This window comes from Solanum stenotomum, chromosome 1, assembly GCF_019186545.1.
Source record: "Solanum stenotomum isolate F172 chromosome 1, ASM1918654v1, whole genome shotgun sequence".
Classification (NCBI taxonomy): Eukaryota; Viridiplantae; Streptophyta; class Magnoliopsida; order Solanales; family Solanaceae; genus Solanum; species Solanum stenotomum.
In genome coordinates, this window is record NC_064282.1 from 41,698,353 (window position 1) to 41,708,697 (window position 10,345).

Below are 10,345 nucleotides of genomic sequence, written 5' to 3' on the forward strand. Positions count from 1 at the left end.
ACTAGAAATCATGATTCAAATAATTCTAATACATAATAACAAACATAAATTTATTCAATCATATATATGATATTCAGGAATATATGAAATTAGTTCNACTACGAAACTCTAATCTTATATGTACTTAAAAATATATAAATAATCGAATTAAGAAGAATAATATGGGAAAAAATATTTAATGATTATGAAGATATATTAAATCAAGAATGGTATGAAATAGACCTACATGATTTAGACTTCGAAAGAATAGAATGGTATGAATTAGAAATAAGTTCAGATTAAAATGAACTACGAATATTTACAATATTGGATAAAATCTATGGAAGATATAAAACTCTTAGAACAATTAATGAAGGAAAATTTATATATGTACCAAAGAACCAAAGATATGTTATATCTAGAATACATCATAAATAATATTAAAGAAATATTCAGATTAAAATAACTATCGGAAGAATATTACGATAAATATTATTACATTTTACCATGAATTTCACACTACCAAAAAATAACATTAAAGGGATATCAAGATTAAGACACTTGGCAAAAAAATACTACAATAAAATCTTTAAAATAAAATACTCACCTACCACACTACCACCTACCACACTACCACTTTCATGAATCCCCCAATTACCAGTTCCGCACTGAAAAATGGTAACAAGAATAGCAACAGAAAAAAGATTATTACATACGCAAAAAATTGGCATCATGAAATTAATATTTATTTTTCAATTACTTTTTACAAGTATAATAAAAATTAAACTCCTAATCATCATTGTTTTTTTTTTTTGTTGTTTAAATGTGCTAATTATATTAATTGTGCTTCATAATTAAAAAAAAAAAGCTAGAATACTAATGGACCAAACGATAAGCATTGACAATACATATAATTATATTATTTATACAAACCAAAATTTAATTTTTTTTAGCAAAAGAAGCTAAGTAACTAATACAAGTCACAGAAAAAAATCTAGCAAAAATAGTCTCTAATTTTTCTTCTTTTTTTCCCTTCTACCGTCATCCTTTGCAAGTAGATCCGCTTTGCTCCATATTTGAAATTCATCATCATGTGCTACCAATTGAACATAAAAAAATTACGAATAAAAAAAATATCATATACCAATTAAAAAATAAATATATCAAAAGAAAGAAGAAATTGAAACTGTATGTAATATATCTGTATATTAATTTTTCAATAGTACTAACAATACTAAATAATAATCATGTCTTGTAATCTAACAAATATTATAATCAAAATACATTATATCTCGAAAACTGACTATTAGAAAGAACTATTACATACTGCCAACACACTAATCATTATTAAAAAAATATTTTTTTTAATCATACTTGCTTAGTGAATGATAATACATACATAAATAAAATATTAAGAAAGCATGTCCAAGTAAATGAAAATAAATAGAAAGACTTGAGAATGAAATATATTTTACATTCGTGCTAGTTAATTCACAAAAAATATGATGAAGAAGAGAAATGATAATCTTGAATGTGAATATTCACGAAACTAACTATGAATTTATATAGGCAAAGTAGAGGAAATGAAAAAATAGACTTGAGAATGAAATGAAATATTTCTTACCTTCATGTAGTACATTCACAAACCAATATGATGAAGAAGATAAAGGATAATCTTGAATGTAAATCTTTATGAAACTAAATATGAATTTATAGGCAACATAAAGGAATATCATAAGACATTGTAAACTAACAAATTTAAGTTGGGAAAAGGGTCTGAAAAATACTTCAACTTTGGCCGAAATTGTTGTTACGATACCAAACTTTATGGAGGACCTTCTACCCCCTGCATTATTTAATAGTGTATTTTTAAAGGTATATATGTGCCCGCGTGGACACATTACTATTTATAATGATATAATATTTATGATGTCCACGTAGGCAGATATATACCTTTAAAATACACTATTAAATAGTGCAGGAGGGTAAAAGGTCATTTCCAAAGTTTGATATTGTTATAGCAATTTTAGTCAAAGTTCAGATATATTTCAGACCTTTTTCCCATTTAAGTTTGGAGGATATGGACATAAAAATTATGGGAGTTATGAATATTATTAAAGTAAAAATTAAAGAGGTGTAAGTGATGGGTAATAACTCCTTGTGAATAAATTAAATATTAAAGAGAAAAATACTTAAAATATTAAATAATATTATCATTTTATGATTAGAAGTGAGGCAAACAAATAAAAAAAGAATGTGAAGAGTTTTGTTGTAAATGTTCCTCCATTGATAAAATATTTATTTGTAATAAATTAAGTAATTCACTTTTACTATACAATAATAAATTTAAATAAGAAAAAAAGGCCAAAAAATAAAGAAAAAAGATAAATGCAAATGAAGGCCATAAAGAGATGTCATATCACCTTATCTATGTTTGTCCTTTGTTATATATATATAGATATTAAGAAAAACAATCAGTGTGTATATTTTGAATCCAAATGGTGGATATGTGAACCTATTGCTTATAGAAAATATGACAAAGTAGACCAATTCTACCCACCCATTCTTAGGAGGAATATATCTAAAGATAAGCTTATTTAGAATATAGACCTCTTCCGCATAAGTCTAATTCCTATATATTTATTGTGAATATCTTTGATGGTCACTCAACTAATAATATTTTCACAGAAAGTCACTTAATTTTTTTTATAACTTTAAAGTCACTCAACTTTGAATTTTTAATTCACTCAACTAATAGTTCTTTTCACTGAAAATCACTCAACTTTCTTTTATAACCTCAAATTCACTTAACTATGAATATTTTACCTACAAAGTCACTTAAATATGAATATTTTACCTACAATGACACTTAACTACTGATATTTCATTTAGAAAGTCACCCAACCAATTTAAATATTTATGCATTAAATTTAGTTGAAAATACAATTTTTGTTTTAAACTATTTTTTTTTAAATAAGGTAAAATGGTCTGGTGAACCCTTTTATCAAACCCCTCTGACCATTGATCATGCTTATGTGGCATTAATATGGTTGAGTTGACAAGAGAGTGAGACCACACGCCTAATAAAGCAAGTGAACATCATATTTAAATTTTAAAAATATTTAGTTTAAAAAAGTAAAATAATAAATTTAAAAACAAAAAGGAAACCCTTTTTCTTCACCCAACGACCTACTTTTTTCAGCCATCTCCACTTTTGTCCAACCCTCTCTTTTTTTTCTTTCTTTTATCTTCTTTAGGTGGTCTAGTAGACAAGAGGCGGCGAGGAGCATGCTGGTACACCGGAGGCAGCGAGGAATTATATTGCCTTCTGGTACGCTGGATAGGATGGAGAGCATAGGGGGTCCCTGGTGATTCACATGAGTCATCGAGGGTACGAAAAAAGGAAGACAATGGAGAGGGGAATGTGGTTGGTGAGGGCAAGGAGTTGGAGCGGCGACTTATGGTTTTTGGATTTGTGGAGGTTGGAGAAGGAGGAGGTAAGAAAAATGGTGAAAGTGTGCGACGAAGATGGAGGCAGATGAGGAAAAGAGTATTTGTGGTCTCGCCGGCAAGAGGACTGGTGGTAGCGGTAACTTTCTCTGACGATTGGGCCATTTCATAGTGAAAATGGTAGATGATGTAGGGAGACCCAAAATTTTAATTTAAACGAATAAATTAAAATTTTATTTTGTAAAATTTGCATCAAAACTTTATTATTTTTTGTCCAAAAAGAAATTATTATAAAAATAAAAAATGTTGTGGCAAATTTTATCTGACATGGAATGTGACATCAACGTGATTGAGAGTCACGGTGAGTTGAAAGGGTTCAACAGGTTGAGTTTAAATGAGTTCGGGGGTTCAGATTATAAAGGTGTAAGTAGAAATGTTCACAATAAGAATGGGTACAAGTACAAGGGTCGACCGGATCATTTTGCCAAGAAATAATAAAATGCTCATTTAATATTTTACTAATTTTTTTGTTGAAATACTACTAGTTGAGTGACTTTGAGGTTAAAAATAACCTCAAAGTTGAAATACTATTATTACTAAATATTATTATTACTTTTAAAAATAGTAAAAAGTCCGTTTAGCTATTTACTTTATGAACTTGTCGTGGACAAATCCACGACTTGTTTTTTCTTGTATCTTCTTTTAAGTCGTATGAGTTTTCACAACTCCTTTGATTTTTATATATTTGTCGTGAACTACTACACTATTAGGATGCCTTTTGGTTCTTCGGATGGAGTTGGGATCAAAAGTCGCATCTTACGTCAATACCTATTTTGGATTGGTGAGGTTTAAGGAATGTTTTGAAAAATATATTTAAAAAAATTACTTTATGTATAGAAGTCAGTTCATAAAATAATTTTATTTGGAAGATATTTTTAAAAAAATTAAGCCAATTAAATTTGAGAAAATTAAAATATATTTTTCTTCATATCAAACAGTACACACCCTTAATAAGTGTATTTTTTAAAGGTTCTTGCAAAGAGCCGTCTCAAGGGCCATGCGGATAAGGCGACAACTTTGGCCCCAAAATATTTTAGGCATCGTATTAATTACTATTACTTGATCTTATGTGTTAATTTATTGGGAAAACTAATAAATATTTCAATAAAAGTGGTATAAGACCTATAGAACTATTTGTGATGTAATTTTAAGTGTATACAAATATATATTTGAGGTAATTTACATATATAATCTAAATTATTATTTTAATATTTTATTTTTAATTCTCATAAATGTACTTAAACTATAATATACTTTCATTTCTTCCTTCTACAATATTATTGATTTTTATAAATAAGGGTTGAAATAAATTAAATTTCACACTTTTTCATTTTTTTTTCTCGGATTGTTAGGGATAACAAGCAAATTGGAGTAGTGAAATATTGTTACAGTAGCGAGTTTTAAAATTTTTGAATTAGCTTCTATTGTTCTCCTTTCTATTCTATTTTTATTTGAATATTTTTATTATGTGTTGCAATTTATGTGATACATCTTACTTATTAATCCGATCCAAAAATAACAATTAACAACATTACATTTAAAATATTAGAAAAATACACATAAAAAATAGCATGCATTGCATAAAAAAAAATATTTACAAAGATGCCCCCTATTATCACTACAAAAAAATGTACATACGACGACATTAATTTGGTGACATTTGAAACGAATGTCGGAAAATAAAGAAATTTCACGACATTTAAGAACAAAACGTCATAAAACAATGACATTTGATGTCAAATGTCGTAAAAATAATGACATTTGGTATCAAATATCGTAAATATAATGACATTTGGTCCAAAATGTCACTATGATAATGACCTTTATTGCAAAATGTCGTTGTTTTTAGCGACTTTTAACGAAAATGTCATTTAAATGATGACATTTTGCTACAAATGTCGAATATAATATGACATTTATTACAAAATGTCATTGGTTTTAGTGACCTTTTGAAAAATATCACTTAAATAGTGACATTTAATATAAATATTGAATATATTATGACATTTACTGCAAATGTCATTGATTTTAGTGACATTTAGAAAAAATGTCACTAAAATAATGACATTTATTGCAAAATGTTGTTGTTTTTAGCGACATTTAGCGAAAATGTCATTTAAATGATGATATTTTGCTACAAATGTCGAATATAATATGACATTTATTACAAAATGTCATTGGTTTTAGTGACATTTAGAAAAAATATCGCTTAAATAGTGACATTTAATATAGGGATAATACATATATTTGACCTTAAACTTGGCTTCAAATTTTAACTTTGACCTCCAACTTTCATAGTGCACAAACAAACACTTTAACTATCCAACCTTTTAATAAATAAACACGCGATTTTTGGACCCAAGAGCGTGAAATGCAATCGCTGCCACGTGTATTAGTGAGCCACTCAATGGCTGCCAACTAATTAAACACTTTACACGTCCATTTTAGAACTAAAAAAAAATAAAATTAATTAAGGGTAGAGTTGTCATTTCAGCATTTTTTTCACTGTTGTGTGCCTAAAAATTACTTCTCACTCGCGCAAAATGCATGCACGTCACGCGTTTTGCCAGGTAAGACACGCGTGTTTATTTATTAAAAGGTTGGATAGTTAAAGTGTCTATTTGTGCACTTTGAAAGTTGGAGGTCAAAGTTAAAATTCGAAGCCAAGTTTAAGGTCCAATATATGTATTATGCCTTTAATATAAATGTCGAATATGTTATGACATTTACTGCAAAATGCCATTGATTTTAGTGACATTTAGAAAAAATGTCACTAAAATAGTGACATTTGTTGCAAAATGTCGTTGTTTTTAGCGACATTTAGCGAAAATGTCATTTAAATGATGACATTTGCTACAAATGTCGAATATAATATGACATTTATTACAAAATGTCATTGGTTTTAGCGACATTTAGAAAAAATATCGCTTATATAGTGACATATAATATAAATGTCGAATATGTTATGACATTTACTACAAAATGTCATTGATTTTAGTGACATTTAGAAAAAATGTCACTAAAATAGTGACATTTGTTGTAAAATGTCATTGATTTTAGCGACTTTTAGCGAAAGTGTTGCTAAAATAGCGACATTTAATACAAATGTCGAATATATTACACTACTAGAATTTCTTTGTTTGCCGACTTCAAAATTGGTCGGAATGTAGTCGAAAAATGGAGTTTTCCGATGACTTTCCGACTACTTTTGAGTAGTCAGCAGACTGAGTGTCGAAAAATACTTGCTGACTGCAGCAGTTGACATTCACCGACTACCATAGTCACTATATATAAATTAAAACCCGACCATTAAAGTACCTGAACTGCTGTTATTGGTCACACTTTGAAAGTGTCTCCTTTTATATCTCATCTACAACAACACTTATTAAGTGTAAGTTTTCTTATGTACATGATAAAATTTATAATCCATAAGCCAAGTGTGGTCTTTGCTTCCTTATTGCCGATGATTTTAAAGTGTTGCCTTTTCTATCTTATGTATGACAACACTTTGAAGTGTAGTCCTTGTCCATGTGCATACCACAATTTATAGTCCTTTAGCTACACATTTAAGTGTAGTAATATTATTTTGGCTATAAAATATTTATATGCCACAATTTCTAATTAAAAAACACCAATATTGTTGTGCAATAAATAATCTCAAACATTAAATTAGCTAATAAGTAATTCAAATATATAGATTTGCAATAAACTTCAAAAGATAGTATGTTTTGTGTCCATACACATACTTATAAAGCAATATTCTAAATATGTGTACACAATAGTTCAAAAAGTACTCTTACAATAGTTCAATATATTCTAGCAATGAATATATTTCACAAAATCATATATAATGTATTCAAATTTTTACAATAGTTAAAAAACTCTTCATTATCCACTTCCACTTCAATGAGATCAAATTGACTTGTGGCGACCCTTCAAATTTGATCACCTCCATTTCCCTACACATTTAAAAAGAAATTAACAATCAAAACAAACCATGTACAACAAATCAAATTACAGCAGTTATAGAAGTTAGAAGTTATGTTGGAGTGAAGGGTCTTGTATAATAAAAGTATAAAGTTACTATAACCCAAAACAGAGACATGAACTTTATGTCTATTTTTGCTTTTTTTTTTCCCTCCATCTTTCTAAAGGAAAAAGTGTGGAGTGCCACACACATCTTAGACTCAGTTTACCAGCACAATTACTTAACATCGTAAAAGATATTTATACAACCAAGTCACTTCGATCACAATTAAATCACTATAATAAATTTATTTGGTTACCTAGTACTGGCAAGTGGAAGTTGAGAGAGTGGTAATATGAAAGGGAAGCAATATTGCAGTCTTCTCTAAAAACAAGTGAGAAGGGTATCTTCATGGGTATAGTGTATATGAGTTGCTGCCAAGTCTAAGATTAAATGTAATTGTTATGTTATTTTCTTTTCAGATGAGCTGAAATTACTGATGATTGACCACCAAATGATTAAATACTCATAACTAGAAATCTTTATCTTACTACATAGGAAAATGCAGAGCTATTTCACATTTTATTTCAGTAGACACTTCTACTAGGACTAATGCTATGATCCTGAGATAATTCAGTGCAAGTACTCGAGTCCTAAAAGAGTGTCCCACTTTACAACTAAGGCGTGTTAAATTCTACATCCCCCAATAAATCGACGTAGCAGTAGATACCATTGCAGTTCATAAGACATCTGTAAATTGCAATATAGGATGATGGAAAAAGAGGAAACTCAACTCCAACAACACCAAGACACTCTTCTGCAAACACCAAGACAAGCATAGAATCTAGGTATTATTGCAGATTACAGATTACAGTTCCAGATTCCAGATTTCAGATTATAGATTACAATTCCAGATTGCAGGTTCCAGATTCCTCCCAGCAGCTAGAACATTATTCAGATTTCATGAAAGTGGATGTGTAATTCAAAGATCAATACAGATGCCTAACAATTCAACAAGAAAATGAATTCAGCTGCAATAGAGTTACAAAAGCAACTTAGAGCTCCAATCTTAGAGCTCCTAGAATTCTACTTTAATCTATCTTAGAGCTCAAAAATTCAGCTGCAACAATTCAACTTTGTTTTACTTTTGGTGTAGCATGAATCTTTCAGATGAGGCTTTAGTCTATCTTAGAGGTCCTAGAATTACTACAAATTTAGGTAGAGAAAAATCCCAAGATATTCTCTTGGGAACCCAGGCAGATTGAAATTGATGGAATTCTCATAAACTTCAAAGGAGATATATTTTTTGCTTTTACTTCCCCTATGGGGCAGGGTACCAACAATCAAGCTGAAATCAAGGTGGAAGAAGGGGAAGATGATGCAGCAAATTCTAGCAAAACAGAGTCACAATCACACAGATCAATACACTCTACTGCAGACATCAAGACAGGTAGCAGTCGCAATCACACAATATCAATACACTCTATTCCAAAGGGGGTCCTGTAAATCAGGATAGCAGTCGCACCAAACAAAGCATGGAAAAAGAGGAAACTCAACTCCAACAAAACCAAGACACTCTACTGAAGACACCAAGACAAGCATAGAATCGAAGGAACCACGCAAATACCTTTTAGAGGACTGGGAATAAATAAGAAACGAAATAGAGATAAAAGGAAAACAAGTAACGTGCAGAACAAGCATACTTTGGGCTTTTCATGTAGTTGTGCCATCTATGAGCACCATTAGGACGAAGATGATCTTGAACTCAAGCAACTGATTTGCCATATTCGTAAGTCAAAAAGTAGTTAGGATTACCACGAGTTGTTTCCTTGTAGTTTCCAAAGTACATTTCTTTTGTGAGATGGTCATAATTCTTCTTGAACATCGAGACCTACCGCATGATACATATGTATTACTGGTAAACAGTCTAAAAGAACTTTAGTTGCATAATTAAAACAAATTACAGACTACACAAACTTTCTCGCAAAAATTCTGGCTGCTACAAACAAAGAGTAAGGTTTAACACTCAAGCTACTTATATTTGCAAGGTACAATTTTACTTTATTTCCTCTACAGTGTCTAACTCCAACGCAACCTTCTTTTTCATTCGTCTGGAAAGAGATGACTCTTTGACTACAGGTTGTTGCTCCATTCTCAAGTATTGGGTAATAGAATTATCCAAATTTATTTCAAGAAAATCTAAACCTATTCCTAGCCAAATGATTGAATTTAACACTAGAACTTGAAAGATAAGAAAAAAAGATACAGTGAAAAGATATCTTACTTCACTAAAAGGTTCCTTCACATCATCTCTCTCAACACTGCTCTCCTGAAATATTTGTCATCATCAGAGAAGATATTAACAAGAAAAAAGACAGAAGAATGAAAACGAAGCAAATGCATGCTTTTTGACTATTCGTGCATGTAATTACATGCTTAGACAGAGTTAGAAGACAACCTAGAACAATCTCAATGACTTACATAGTTAGGAAATATGACCATGTCAACATCTTCAGGTATATCTGCCATAAGTCTCCGTAAAGAATACTCACTAGTTCCAGCTGGATGCATTAGCTCATCAGTATCAAGATGAATGATCTAGTCCACACCATCTTCCTTTAAAGTTACAAGGCAATGAAGTGGATCAAAAGGTAACCATAACTGGAAAAAGATGAAGTTATTGCAATCATACCCTTGCCATGACGATGGCCATTTCCATGTTAAGAGTGTGCTTGACAAATAACTCGTGGTTGCATGGTTGGTAAAATAATCCAGCCAGCCACATTTCATTCCAAATCCGACTAGGACACAAGACATTATATATCATAAGTATATCAAATAATAAAATCACTTAATATAGATTTGAGATGAAACATAGGGAACATAACA

The 10,345-nt window shown here is 30.1% G+C and overlaps 1 long non-coding RNA gene across 2 annotated transcripts; it reads right to left on the reverse strand.

Annotated features, from left to right (window-relative positions):
• Nucleotides 1-7,194: 7,194 nt before the first annotated feature.
• On the reverse strand, nucleotides 7,195-10,072 carry LOC125846831 (uncharacterized). 2 transcript variants are annotated; one of them, XR_007444400.1, is made up of 4 exons: nucleotides 9,938-10,072; nucleotides 9,741-9,785; nucleotides 9,160-9,347; nucleotides 7,195-7,438 (listed from the first exon to the last, which is right to left on the reverse strand). It is a non-coding gene; the product is annotated as an uncharacterized LOC125846831 (long non-coding RNA). The 2 variants fall into 2 exon arrangements; XR_007444401.1 differs by having other exon boundaries at nucleotides 9,741-9,777; nucleotides 9,938-10,046.
• Between the last annotated feature and the right edge of the window lie 273 nt (nucleotides 10,073-10,345).